General features: G+C 59.9%; 1 protein-coding gene across 1 annotated transcript in view; it reads right to left on the bottom strand.

Annotated features, from left to right (window-relative positions):
• The window catches only part of MAPK4 (mitogen-activated protein kinase 4), a 63,184-nt gene extending 52,948 nt beyond the window's left edge, over window positions 1-10,236 (bottom strand). The window contains exon 1 of the mRNA XM_054652574.2: window positions 10,054-10,236. The gene's annotated coding sequence lies outside the window, so the exon portion shown is untranslated. The remainder of the gene's footprint in view (window positions 1-10,053) is intronic.
• Window positions 10,237-14,201: the final 3,965 nt, after the last annotated feature.

Here is a 14,201-nt window from a genome sequence, read left to right as displayed (position 1 = left end):
AGAAGGGAGATGACCCAGAGATGGCACCATGCTCATCTCGACCCTTCATGGAACACTCCGACTTCGTTTTCCCAAAGGAGTCTCACCCAATTTCACATTTCCTTGACTCTCCCACCGAAGCACCCAAAGCTGGCATCAGCTGTAGAGTGAGCCTGGGGGGGGAAAAAGGAGAAATGACAATTTCGTACTGAAATGTAGCTCCCTGAAGTTTAGGGTTTGGTGGCACAGGTGTGAGGGAGAGAGGAGCACACCCCCAGCCCTGTGCTAGCACAGCTGCACGCACAGCTGGCCCCAGAGCTGCAGCACAGCTGGACGCACAGCTGGCCCCAGAGCCCCTTTCAGCCCAGCAGTGACTCCAGGAGCTGCAAGACCCCTCTCCATCCCACAGGCATTTCTGCTTCCCAGGAGTTCCCTCTCTGGCTCCCCCAGGAACGGCTCCCTGGCCACCATTCCAGGCTCCCAGCTCTCCTGGGCACGAGGACAGGCCTTGCCTGCTCACTGCCTCGCTTGGAACATGTCATTGTTTCTAATTTATGGTGTTTCTGCACTTGGCCTCACTCAGCCTGGGAGGTTGTAGGGAAGGGAGCTAAGCCTGGGCAGCTCATTGCAAGCTCTGGATAAAGCCCTTCTCAAGTTGATACAACCTTGCATTGAAAAAAAAAAATAAAAATAAACAGACAAAAAACTAAGGAGAAAGGAGAATTCCCAGAGAGCAAAAGAACTGCAGTTCTAAAATTATCTGAAATAGTCTCCTGGGTACAGGTGCCTGAGTACAGGTCAGATCCAATGCTTGTAAGAGAAATGCAAATCAGTGACAGAACTCCAGAATTCCAGAATGGCTTAGGGAGGAACAGACCTCAAAGCCCACCCAGCGCCACCCCCTGCCATGGGCAGGGACACCTTCCAGTGTCCCAGGCTGCTCCAAGCCCCATCCAGCCTGGCCTGGGCACTGCCAGGGATCCAGGGGCAGCCACAGCTGCTCTGGGCACCCTGGGCCAGGGCCTGCCCACCCTCCCAGCCAGCAATTCCTAATTCCCAAGAGCCCAAAATCTGTGCCTGCCCTCTGGCACTGGGAGCCATTGCCTGGCTGCTGTCCCTGCAGGCCTTGTCCCCAGTCCCTGGGCAGCTCTGCTGGAGCCCCTGGAGGCCCTGGCAGGGGCTCTGAGGTGTCCCTGGAGCCTTCTCTTGTGCAGCTCAACAGCCCCAGCTCTCCCAGCCATCCTCTGGCCAGGATTCCCCCTGGCTCAGGCCTGAGGAGCTCCAGCACATCCATGACCCGATGAATTTCCCTGGCCCAGGGGCCCGGCTCAGGTCCCAGGACCACAGCTCTGACCCCCAGAGGTGCAGCCCCTTCCTCACCCGCCCATCCCAGCACCATTCCTGGAATGCAGGGTGGGAATTACAGCAACCTGGAACAAAGCCAGGAGCAAACCAACCTTTCTGGGCACCGCGGGGAGCGGGGAGAGGAGCCCAGCACTGAGCCCAGCCCAAGGCTTCACGCTGCAATCCCCACAAAGTGCACAGATATCTGCCTGTTTTTTCCCTCGTCCCATTCTCCTTGATCTCATTTTAACTGGAAGCAGTCCCAGATGGATCCCATCCCGAGAAGCCCAGCGCCTACCCTCTGTCCTTGCAGTCATTTTGAGCCAGGACCTATTTCCACACCAGCATTCCCAGCCCTGCCCCCTCACAGCAGGGAAAGGGTTTAATTTACCTTTACTGGAAAGGGTTTAATTTACCTTTAATTTACCTCTACCCAAAGGCGCTTTGTGATGGTTCAGAACTTTCCATGCTCACTCAGGGGAGCACAGAGCCCGCACAGCACAGGGGGATTTCCAGCCTGGCTCAAACCTGGTCCTGCCCTCAGAGCACCTGGCCGGGGCTGAGAACACCCCCGGGCATCATCCCAGAGCCAGAGGTGGGCAGGGGGAGCAGCCTTGTCCCCAAGGCTCAGCCTCCCCGAACACTGTGCATTCCCTGGCCCCATTTCAAGGCTCAGTCTCCCCCGAACATTGCTGCATTCCCCAGCCCCATTTCAAGGCTCAGCCTCCTTGAACATTGTGCATCCCCCAGCCCCATTTCAAGGCTCAGTCTCCCTGAACATTGTGCATCCCCCAGCCCCATTTCAAGGCTCAGCCTCCCTGAACACTGTGCATTCCCTGGCCCATTTCCCCAAGGCTCAGCCTCCCTGAACATTGCTGCATTCCCCAGCCCCATTTTGCTCATTTCACAGAAGGACAAACCTCACTCAGGGCCAGGAACACCCCGGGGCATCATCCCAGAGCCAGAGGTGGGCAGGGGGAGCAGCCTTGTCCCCAAGGCTCAGCCTCCCCTGAACATTGCTGCATTCCCTGGCCCCATTTCAAGGCTCAGTCTCCCCCGAACATTGCTGCATTCCCCGGCCCCATTTCAATGCTCAACCTCCCTGGCTCATTGCTGCATTCTCCAGCCCCATTTTGCTCATTTCATAGAGGAACAAGCCTCGATCAGGGCTGGGAACACCCCTGGGCATCATCCCAGAGCCAGAGGTGGGCAGGGGGAGCAGCCTTGTCCCCAAGACTCAGCCTCCCCGAACATTGTGCATTCCCTGGCCCCATTTCAAGGCTCAGCCTCCCTGAACATTGCTGCATTCCCCAGCCCCATTTTGCTCATTTCACAGAGGGACAAACCTCACTCGGGGCCAGGAACACCCCGGGGCATCATCCCAGAGCCAGAGGTGGGCAGGGGGAGCAGCCTTGTCCCCAAGGCTCAGCCTCCCCTGAACATTGCTGCATTCCCTGGCCCCATTTCAAGGCTCAGTCTCCCTGAACATTGCTGCATTCCCCAGCCCCATTTCGCACATTTCACAGAGGAACAAGCCTCGCTCGGGGCTGGAGATGACCTGCAGAGCTTCCTCTGGGGAGGGATTTCAGAAGGGCTTAGGAAGCCTCCAGCTGGAAGCAGCCTGCACTCCAAACCATGAAATTTGATTGGCCTTTTATCTCGGTTTACATAGCTAATTGTTGCAGGTGTATCAGTTGCCCGATTAAATTAATCCCGTTGTAAAACCAGGTGTAGCCAAGAATTAAATTGTGCAAATAACCCAGACAGCTGGGACAGATGGACACCAACAGGACTCAGCTTGGGGGGGACGGGGACGGTTTGCTGCTCCCCGAATCCAGAGGGGCTGAAGGTGATGCTGAAACACGGCCAAGCCACTCCTGTGGGAGATCACAGGGACCTGGCGTGCCCGTGGATGGCTGGGAGCAGAGCCAGGCTGGGGCAGCAGGGGCTGGGTGCTCACCTGGAGGGTCAGGGCAGGTGAGGCAGCCCGGGGCTGGGGCAGCAGGGGCTGGGGCAGCAGGGGCTGGGGCAGCAGGGGCTGGGTGCTCACCTGGAGGGCCAGGGCAGGTAAGGCAGCCCGGGGCTGGGGGCAGCAGGGGCTGGGTGTTCACCTGGAGGGTCAGGGCAGGTAAGGCAGCCTGGGGCTGGGGCAGCAGGGGCTGGGTGCTCACCTGGAGGGCCAGGGCAGGTAAGGCAGCCCGGGGCTGGGGCAGCAGGGGCTGGGTGCTCACCTGGAGGGTCAGGGCAGGTGAGGTGAGGCAGCCTCGGAACACAAGGGCAGGGTGTGTGACACAAGGTGGCCGGTGCCCGGGGAGGGGACAGCTGTGCCCCGAGGGGCGTGGGGCACACACGAGGCACTCTGCAGAGCTCCCTGCTCCTTCCCTGCCTCCGGGAACGCCCCGAGGAGCCGGGAAGAGCCGGGAAGGGCTCCGGGCTGCGGCAGCGCAGCGGCGTGGGCTGCCCGGCCTCCCACGGAGATGAGCGCTGTGTATAATATAGAAACCGAGCCGCCTGTTCCAAGCACAACCACGCCGGCTGCTTTTTAAAGACAGGCTGGGCTCGGGTGGAAAGTGCTGCAGGAAGAAGCGGCGTTAGTTGCCCCCGCAGCCTCCCAGCCAGGGGAAGATTTCGGAGGGGAGATGTGGGAGCTGGTCCCACTCCTGACGCAGCCCCGGGGACAGGGAGTGATGGCAAGGTCACCCTGGCACCTTTCAGCAGGGCTGAAATCGGCTCCTGTAAATCCTCCCAGGCAATCCTGCCTGGAAAGCCCTGGAAGGAGATCAGTGCTTAATCTCAGCCTGGCGCTGGGCAGGGGGAGCCCTCGGGGAGCCCAGCCCGGGCTGCCCCAGCCGGCGCCGCTGCCTGGCAGCACCTGGCCAGGTCTGAGGGGTGCTGCGGTCACCTGGGAGAGCAACAGGAGGCACAAATGAAGAGTTCAGCGTGCCAAAATATTTCTACCCCACGTGGAGGATGTGATTTCCCCCTCCTCAGCGGTGTCAGACACCCAAACACCACAAGTGCCGAATTTCACTCTTCTCCGTGCACAGGGACACCTTGCCACCATCCATCACATCCACGCAGCCAGGGGGGCAAATAAAAATGCCACCATGCAAACAACTCATGAGTAACCACTACCAGACCCAGGGAGCTCACAAATCTTTGGGATGAGAAGTTGCTGCTGGCACAAGGAGCGGGTCACGTTCCAGCGTTAATTGCCCATGGAGTGGCAGCAGGTCTGCGTGACAGGGACGAGGCCAAAATGAACTGCCATGCCTAATGCAAGTCTTCTTCTATTATAGTTTCTTTCTGCTTCTCCGCTGCTCACGGGAACGGCGAGCCCAAAATAACGGCGGCAGCAGCCGTATGACTTTAAAAGGGCAAATTTAAAAAAGCCCAGAGCAGTCGCTGGCATCACTGAAAGCAAGGAACCTGCTTCAAGCTTCTACCAAAGACCCCAAAAGTCACAAACCTGGAAAAGCAGCAGGATTTAAATAATGAAAAAGCCATTCTGGCAAGAATGAGACGTGGAAAATGCGTGGGAACGTGATCTTTCTAGGCACAAAGGAGGAGAGAGGAACGGCACTGGAAAAGAAACGTCCGGTGTCGGTGACTGATGGGGACCTCTAAAGGAATCCATTAAATCTGTACAGCTAACAGAATTAATTGAAAAATAAGGCACTTTTTAAGCATGCCAGGAATAGAGAATTAGATATCTGCCAGATTCACTATTAGGTACCGTCAGTAAAACTGATGAAACTGTTGCCAAAGAGGACCAGGGGAGCCCACAGATCAAGCGCCATGTGCACCCCACTGTGCCAAAGCAGGGCTTTTCCCACCAACCCCCTGTGCAACCTCTTTAAAACCCCTCAATGACCCCTTAAGGCCCCTTAAGACAGAAATTTCAGTATTGCCAGGCATCTGCCAAAATAAAGCATTTTCAGACCAACTGATGGAACTCAGAAACTTTGTGCAGTCAGAGTATTTGGGTAAAAGGCAGGAGCAGCAGGCAACCCGGGGTCAGCTCCAGCTAGAGCAGCAGGACAGAAATTTCAGGTAAATACACGAACCGGAGACTAAAAATACAATTCCAATCAGCCAGCTGAGTTTCCTGGAATTAGATCTATTTAGGAGCCTTATTATCTATCTAAAGGCATTATTATTGCCTCAACGCAGTGTTTGCCCACATTTCTCCAGAGCACGGAACACCCCGAGGATGGATCTCACAGCAGGTGCAACCAACTGCACACAGCACCAGGTGTGGCTGCTGCCCGTGCAGAAACAGCATCCCAGCACCTTCCTCGGGGATTTGTGTCACTGCCCAGTCCCATCCCTGACTCCTTCCCTGGGTTATATTAAATGTAAATCGCTAACACGAAAAGCTGCAGTAACTCATGGTTGGTTGGTTGGTTGGTGGCCCAAATCACCTCAGAGAGGTCACAGTCGGACAGAGCACAGGTTTATGTGGCAGGGAGATGCATGGGGCCAGGACAGAGAGCTCTGCCGGGGCCAGGAAAGGTTTGGGATGAGCACGGAGCGTCTCCCGCCTAAGGCATCAGCACAGGAGCGGGTGTTCCCTGAGGGGGCAGCGGGAACGCGTCCCTGAGGAGTCAGAAAAGCGAGCTCACACCCACGGCTGCACCCAGGTGGGCACCTGGCCACACAGCCACGTCCCGAGGGTGCCACAAGAAGCCCGAGGTGAGAGGGGACAGCACCCTCGGGCTCCCGAGCAGCGGCGGTGGAGGGGACAAGGAGCAGCAGCGACGCGTGACCTCCGTGACAAGGACACGGCAGCATCCCCCCCCCCCCCCACCACTGCAAGTAAAAACTAGATAAGTTCAACCTTGAAAGGAGATAGCATCTCTCCAGAGTGAGAGCAATTAAATGTTGGCACAAGGTAGGGAGGAAAGGGGTGGCGGAGGGGGGGTGGGACTCGGCGTTGCTCAGAGCCATTAACACAAAATTAACAGGCTGCTTGTTTAACCCGGGCTTCGGCAAGGAGGATGAGCTGCAAATGCTTCCCTGCAGTTGCATTTCTGCAACACCTCCCACCTGGCGGGGGGGGGGGGGTGTGTGGAAAGTTTCAGAAGCATTTTCTGTGCCTGGGAAGAGTCCTGAGTGGTAGGAGAACAGCAGGGTCGTGCTAAAAAAAGGAAAGATCAAGGCGAAAAGTCTGAAAAGCAAGGTTTGCAAGCACCGGGTGAGATTCATCTCGCTTAAATTTAGACCTCTCTAGCTCAGCTATCCAAATCAGAACCAGCACCCTGAAAGGCATTTGCCTGGCCTGCATGCGAGGCTTTCCGAGGAGGAAAACAAGCCTCGTTTGGAGGTGCCTGTCCCCCCTGTTCGGTGGGGGACAGCTCGGAACAGACCCTTTTAGACCCCTCGGAAAGGGCAAACAAACAGCATCCACTAGAGCAGAAGCGAGTTGGCTCCTGCAGCCTGGAGATCTGAGGGGTAATTCCAGCCCTGAATGCCCGCTCTGGAGATTTTGGCAGCCCAGGGGGCAGGAGCAGGGTGGGGAGCTAATCCAGCTCCTTCGGGACTCTGTTCTAGGTGTACAGAAGGGACAAACACGACCCTCGGCATGGAGGACTCGGCCTGGAGAGCGGGATGTTCCCAGATCAATGTCGTTCTTTCCGAACACGGGTCATTGGATTGCGATTGCAGGTTTTATCAGTCCTTGCTAACAGCCTGGGCTCAGCTGCAGGAGCGAAAGGACTGCGATGAATCACAGCCAGAGAGGGCTTTTGGAGGCTTTTCTAACCTCGTTTAGGTTGGAAAAGCCCTCCAAGATCACCGACCATTAACCCTGCACTGATTAAACCCACCTCTGACTCATATCCTCAAGTGAGCTCGACTCCGCTCTGCTTTGGCTCCAAGGCCAGAGCAGGGCACACACTGACACCTCTCCCAAGGACAAGGGCATCAGTGGAACCGGGATTATCGTGTCCCTTTGCCCCCTCCTCTTTTGTAGGGATGGGGAATGCTGATGCTTACCGGCTGGGTGTGACATTTATCCCCAAAAGTCCAGATCTGGCCCTTATTCCTGCAATATCCTCATTACAGTCCTGACCTCCCTTTCCCTGCAATCCTTCACCCACCAACCTCCACGGGGCTTGTCACCTTCCCCCTGACGGACACCTGTCCATCCACTGCAAGGTCAGGGCACTGCAGGTCTGAGCTGCCACCCCTGATTGTGTCCAAGGGGCTCAAAACGATGTCCCTGTCCCCACGCCTCGCCCTGCACGAGGCTGGGATCCTGCTCAGACCAGGAGAGGGGAAAGCACTCTGGTTTGCTGGGAGTTCCCAGCGCCAGAGAGGATTAATCGTGTCTAATTAACTGTGAGGAGCACAGAGCTGACTGCAGAGACCCCATCCCTCGCAGCAGCCAAGCTCTGTGTGTCCACTACCGAGCCAGCTGCTTGGACAGGGGGACCCTGCACCCTGGACATCCCCTCCTGTGGCCACCATGTCCCCAGGCACGCAGCCAGGCTGGCAGAGGCACCCCAGCACCTCTGATACCCAGCGAAGGCTGAGCTCTGAGCTCTGCAGCCCGCGGAGCCTCTCCCCTGCCCAGCGCCACGCCTCGGGCTAGAGGGAGGGCTCCTCTGTGTGGGGACAGCCCAGCAGAGCCACTGCCACACCAGGGTCGGGTCTGCCTCCCCCTTTCTGCTCCTCACACCACAGCAGCCCGGGATGGATGTCCCCAGCCAAACTCACCTTCCCCACACGCCAGGCGCGTCCCAGTGCCATTAAACCTGGACTGTCACCACCTGCCACCTCCCCCCGAGGCTCTAGCCCAGCTGAGAGGAAATAAACCTGACCGAGAGCAAACGCAGCCTGCCTCGGAGCAGGGCAGAGGCAGAGGAGCAACCTTCTCTCTCTGGGCACAGGGAAGGGCTCTGGGCACCCGCCGGGCAGTGACACCGGGTCTGCCTGGGTGAACCCACAAGTGTGCACGGAGGGACACACATGGCACGAGTGGCACACACACGGGACCTGCACAGCCATGGGGCACGAGTGGCACACACACGGGACCTGCACGGCCACGGGGCACGAGTGGGGCACACACGGGACCTGCACAGCCACGGGGCATGAGTGGGGCACACACGGGACCTGCACGGCCACGGGGCACGAGTGGGGCACACACGGGACCTGCACAGCCATGGGGAACGAGTGGCACACACGGGACCTGCACAGCCACGGGGCATGAGTGGGGCACATACGGGACCTGCACAGCCACGGAGCACGAGTGGCACACACGGGACCTGCACAGCCACGGGGCACGAGTGGGGCACACACGGGACCTGCACGGCCACAGGGCACGAGTGGGACACACAGGACCTGCACAGCCACAGGGCACACACAGGACCTGCACAGCCACGGGGCACGAATGGGGCACACACGGGACCTGCACAGCAACGGGGCACGAGTGGGGCACACACGGGACCTGTACGACCACGGAGCACGAGTGGGGCACACACGGGACCTGCACAGCCATGGGGAACGAGTGGGACACACAGGACATGCACAGCCACGGGGCACACACGGGACCTGCACAGCCATGGGGAACGAGTGGGACACACAGGACATGCACAGCCACGGGGCACACACGGGACCTGCACAGCCATGGGGAACGAGTGGGACACACAGGACATGCACAGCCACGGGGCACACACGGGACCTGCACGGCCATGGGGCACGAGTGGGACACACACAGGACCTGTACGGCCACGGGGCACGAGCGGCACACAGAGCCCGTTCACAGGGCACGCACGTGTGGGCACACAGGGCGGGTACAGCCCATCACGGCGCCCATGGATGGATGCTGCTCACGGGGACACCCCGGGGCACGCACGGACTCACAGGGCAGGTACGGACCCATGGGGGACCGTGGGCACACCCAGCACGCGTGGGCTCGCGGGGCACGAACGGACACAGAGGGAGCGTGTGGGCAAATGGGGCACGTACGGACACACACCGCCCGGACAGACAGGGCGCACACAGACACACACGCCCGGACAGACTGACAGGGCACATACAGACACACACCGCCCGGACTGACAGGGCACATACAGACACACATAGCCAGGACAGACAACAGGGCACATACACACACAGCTAGGACAGACAGACAGGGCACATACAGACAGACACACACACACCGCCAGGACAGACAGACAGACAGGGCATATACAGACACACACAGCCCGGACGGACAGGCAGGGCGCACACACAAGCACGGACAGACCGGCAGGCACGGACGGACAGACCCACGGGCACGGACAGACAGACCGACAGGGCACACACAGAGCCCGGACAGACTGACACAGACAGACAGGGCGCACACAGACACTCGGGCACGGACAGAGCCGCGAGGCACGGACACACAGACAGGGCACGGCGCCCGAACGAGCCCACAGGGCACACAAAGACGCACCGAGCCCGTGTGAGGCGGCGGAGCAGCAATGCCGGTGTCTCCGCTCGCCCTCGCCGGCAGCCCGCCGGCGCTCCCGGCGGTTCGAATCCCTCCGTTCCGGGCGAGGGGCTCCGGGGCACGGGAAGGACGAGGCGACACCGGCGCCGCTCCCAGGGACGCTCCCGCGGGCGGTCCCGCACGGGACACGGACACCGACACGGACACCGACACGGACACCGACACGGACACGGACCCGCTCAGCGGCAGCGCCCGCCGGGGCTCGGGGGCAGCGCCGGGGCCGCCGCACTCACCGGGGCCGCCGCGCTCGGCTCCGCCATGGCCCGACCGGCACCGGCACCGCGCCCGCCCCGCCTGACGTCACCCCCGGCCCCGCCGCGCCGGCACCTGCGGGGGGCGGGGCCGCCGCCGCCAACCCCCCCAGCCCCGGAGGCACCGCCGCGCTCCGGGCATCCCTCGCCGTGCCCGGGAAACGACGCTGCAGAGCTCGGCTCCCCCCTCGCCATCGGCGGGAGGAGCCGCCCGGGGGTCCCCTCCTCCCTCGCCGTGCCTGGGAAAAGCCGCCCCCGGCATCGGGTCCCCCCCACCCGTTCCGGGGAGGGACCGCCCGGGGCTCCGGCCATCGCTCGCCATGCGCAGGAAAAGCCGCCGGAGGGGCGCGGACCCCTCTCGCCATCCCCGGGGGAGCCACCCAGGGGCCTGTCCGGTCATCCCTCGCCGTCCCCGGGAAAAGCTGCCCCAGGGGTCGGGACCCCCGCTCCCCCCTCGCCATCCCCGGGAAAAGCTGCCCCAGGGGTCCGGACCCCCCTCGCCATCCCCGGGGGGATCGGCACGGAGGGGTCCGGTCCCCCTCACTGTGGCCGGGGGGAGCCCGGTGAGCCCGGTGATCCCTTCCCATCCCCGGGAGGAGCCCGGTGAGCCCGAGCATCCCTCGCCATCCGAGACAGGAGCCGCCCAGGGGATCCGCTGCCCGTTCCCTGGAGTCGCCGCCGGCGCGGATCTGGTTCCCCCTTTGTGCCCCAGCCCCTGCGAGGAGCCGGGGGAGGGGGATCCCGCCTGGCCCCCGCCTCGGGGCATCGCTGGCAGCGGAGGGTGCTGAGCAGCCGGACCCTCCAGGCTGGGCGTTCTGCCCTTTCCCCCGCCCGTGCCCAACGTGCATTCGCTTATCAGTTTTAACCTGCGGGTTTCTGGGTCTGCCCCGAGCCATCGTCCCTGCGGGACCGTTCTGGGGCCGCTTTGGCCGCGGGGGCTTGGCAGCGTCCCCTCGTGTCCCCGCGCTCCGGGGGTGTTCCCAGCAGCGGAGGAGGTGTGATGGATCACAGGTGAGGCAGCTGAGCTCTTCCTACCCGCGTGTGCCTTCACCCACTGAGCGGCCTCAAAGGGAAAAAAAAAAAAAAAAATCCCCGCACGCTGTATTTACAGTGTGAAAGAGCAATTAAAGGAAGCTGCTTCAACAGTCTAAGTGGAGGAAGCGTGATAGCTCAATAGTTATTGATCCCCTCCAGACAGGCACGCTGCTCTGTTGGAGCTGAAGGAACCCTGCCTGATGCAAGGGAAGTGGCGAGAAAAAATAAAAAACGGTCCCGTAAATTAAAACTCCCAGGGAATTACATGGGAGGAAACGAAGGTGTATAAGCAATTTCTGGTGGCATAGTAATCTGTAACTCTACTGTTTCGCTGTCTAGGATTAAAATGAATGTTCCCATCCGATTACCCCGTGAGCAGGAAGATATTTAATAGAAGCTTCTGCCTGTGGATGGAAGGGTGGAAACAGAGCAGAGAGAGGAATAGGAGCATGAGCAGTTATAGTTAAAACCTCCCAGGGAAACTGCCCCCGTGTGCTCTCTGTGCAAAGTGTGGAGGTTATTTGGCCCCAGGTGACAAACACACAGCCAGGGACAATTAAGGGCATCCTGGGGCACTCCTGGCAAAGCCCAGTGCTGAAATATGGGGGTGTTTGGGTGAGGGTGATCTCAGACGGGGCTGTTGTGTGGCATCCTGCTCCAAGATGTCACTGCAGCAAACACACGGTGACATGCCTGGCTCCAGCACCGTGATCCTGCTCTGGCCCTCAGCACAGGAATGGCCAGCAAAGGGCAGAGTGGGAGCAGGAGATAATAACTGGCCACCCCAGCCTCAGGCTGAGGCTGAAGCTCACAAACCCCGTGCTGTGGGAGCACTCCTGGCACCTGCCCTGCTGGGGGTGAGGCAGCATCTGAGGGCTCTCTCCACACAGCTCCAGCCCTTTGGCTTGTGGCATGGCCATGGGCCTGTCTCTGGGCTAGTGAGCCCTGGAATCACAGAATCACAGAATTATGAGGTTGGAAGAGACCTCTAGGATCATCGAGTCCAACCTATGCCCTAACACCTCAAATAGACTATAGCACCAAGTGCCATGTTCAGTCTTTTTTTAAACACATCCAGAGATGGTGATTCCACCACCTCCCTGGGAAGAGCATTCCAGTGCTTTATTACTCTTTTGGTGAAAAATTTTTCCTAATATCCAACCTCTACCTTCCCTGACATAGAGGAGGCCACCAAGAGGATCAGAAGGCTGGAGCACTCCTCCCATGAGGAAAGGCTGAGACACTTGGGATTGCTCAGCCTGGAGAGGAGAAGATTTGGGGTGATTTAATTGTGGCCCTCCAGGATTTGGGGTGACCTAATTGTGGCCCTCCTCCTCCAGGACCTGAAGGGGCTGACAAGAAGGATGGAGAGAGAACATTTGTGAGGGACGGAGTGACAGGACAAGGGGAATGGGTTCAAACTGAAAAAGGCAGGGTTGGATAGGGTATTGGCAATTAGGAATTGCTGGCTGGGAGGGTGGGCAGGCCCTGGCCCAGGGTGCCCAGAGCAGCTGGGGCTGCCCCTGGATCCCTGGCAGTGCCCAAGGCCAGGCTGGATGGATCACCCTGGGATAGTGGAAGGTGTCCCTGCCCATGGCAGGGGTTGGAAGAAGGTTCATGATCTTCAAGGTGCATTCTGTGACTCCATGATTCCCTCTCACAATTAGCAGCAACAGCACTGAAACATTCATATTTTCCTCTCAGGGGCTAGGCATTGGTTTGGTTGGTAGGAGCTTGCTCTGGGTGAAGAGCTGGGCTATTTGGGTGTTTGTCACCAGCGCTGCAGGAAACCAGGGCAGCACCTCGCGGGACCTTGGCAGCATCCCCGGCGCGGCCAACAACAAACGCTGGCAGTGCCCCGGGCTCTCACACCGCCCCGGCAACAGCACAGAGGCTTGGCAGGGTCAGCGCCCAGCGCCCAGCACAAAGGGGCTCTGTGCGGAGCGGAGATTAACCCCTCATCCCCGCGGAGCATCCCCCCGCAGGCTCCGGCACCGCGGAGCCCTGTGCGGAGCGGAGATTAACCCTTAACCCCGCGGAGCATCCGCCCGCAGGCTCCGGCACCCCGGAGCCCCTCCGGAGCAGAGATTAACCCCTCATCCCCGCGGAGCATCCGCCCGCAGGCTCCGGCACCCCGGAGCCCCTCCGCAGGCAGAAGCCGCCGCTCCCGGCCCGTGCTGGGTGCCAGGGCGCGTTTCCAGGCGGGATGGAGACCGACAGCACCATAAACAACTTAATTAAACACCGCGGAGCCTGACGAGATAATCACGGCCCCTGACTGGATAATCTGCGCGGCGTCCTCAAGCATGAGGGATGGTGTGCATCTCTTTTCGAGCAAGGGGAAGGAAAGCTCTCAGAAAGCCGCCGGAGTGTTTACATCAATTTCCTGGTGATTGGTGAGGAGGGCTCTGGCACGCTCGATCAAAGCCGGCGGTGCCTGGGGTGGGTGTGGGTAGCAGGAGCCGTGACCATCTCTTTTCTCACCCTGGCCCTGTGGTTTTCAGTCCAGGCTCTCTCTCTCCGCGGTGTGAGACAGCCACAAGCACAGGTAAGGCAAACGCAGCAAGGCGTGGCTTTAGTCCTGCCTTGCCAGGCGCGGGCTGTCGGATGCTGCCTTCGGGGAGAGGATGCTTATCTCCATCTCCAACACTTATTGTCGTGGGCAGAGGAGCATTTTCGTCACCCGGCCACAGCCCGCGCAGCCCGAGATCCACCCCTCTCACCGGCGGAGGGGCCACAAGGCACAGGGGGGATGCTCAGGCTGCTCTGGGGGCCTGTGCCCTGTCTGGGGCTGGATTTCACCGTGCTTGTGTAAAAAGGCTGTCACACTCACTGCAAAGGGTTTGTCTTGCACAATATCTCTCTGTCTCCCGTCACAGGATGCATTCAGCCTCTTTCAGGGGTTAAATCGCTGGCTGCTAAAATAAAAGGGACTGACTGGAGTGTCTCATCAGGAGCAAGTTTCAGACATCCCCTGCCAGATCCGGGTGTGCTGACACCAGTGAAGTAACACCAGTCAGGCTGGCACTGCCGCTCCCCTCTGGGTACAGCACACTCAGTGCATCCTCCCCGACAGCCGTGGCACCACCTTTCCC

This window comes from Agelaius phoeniceus, chromosome Z (assembly GCF_051311805.1).
Source record: "Agelaius phoeniceus isolate bAgePho1 chromosome Z, bAgePho1.hap1, whole genome shotgun sequence".
Lineage (NCBI taxonomy): Eukaryota > Metazoa > Chordata > Aves > Passeriformes > Icteridae > Agelaius > Agelaius phoeniceus.
This window is presented reverse-complemented; position numbering and strand designations above follow the sequence as displayed.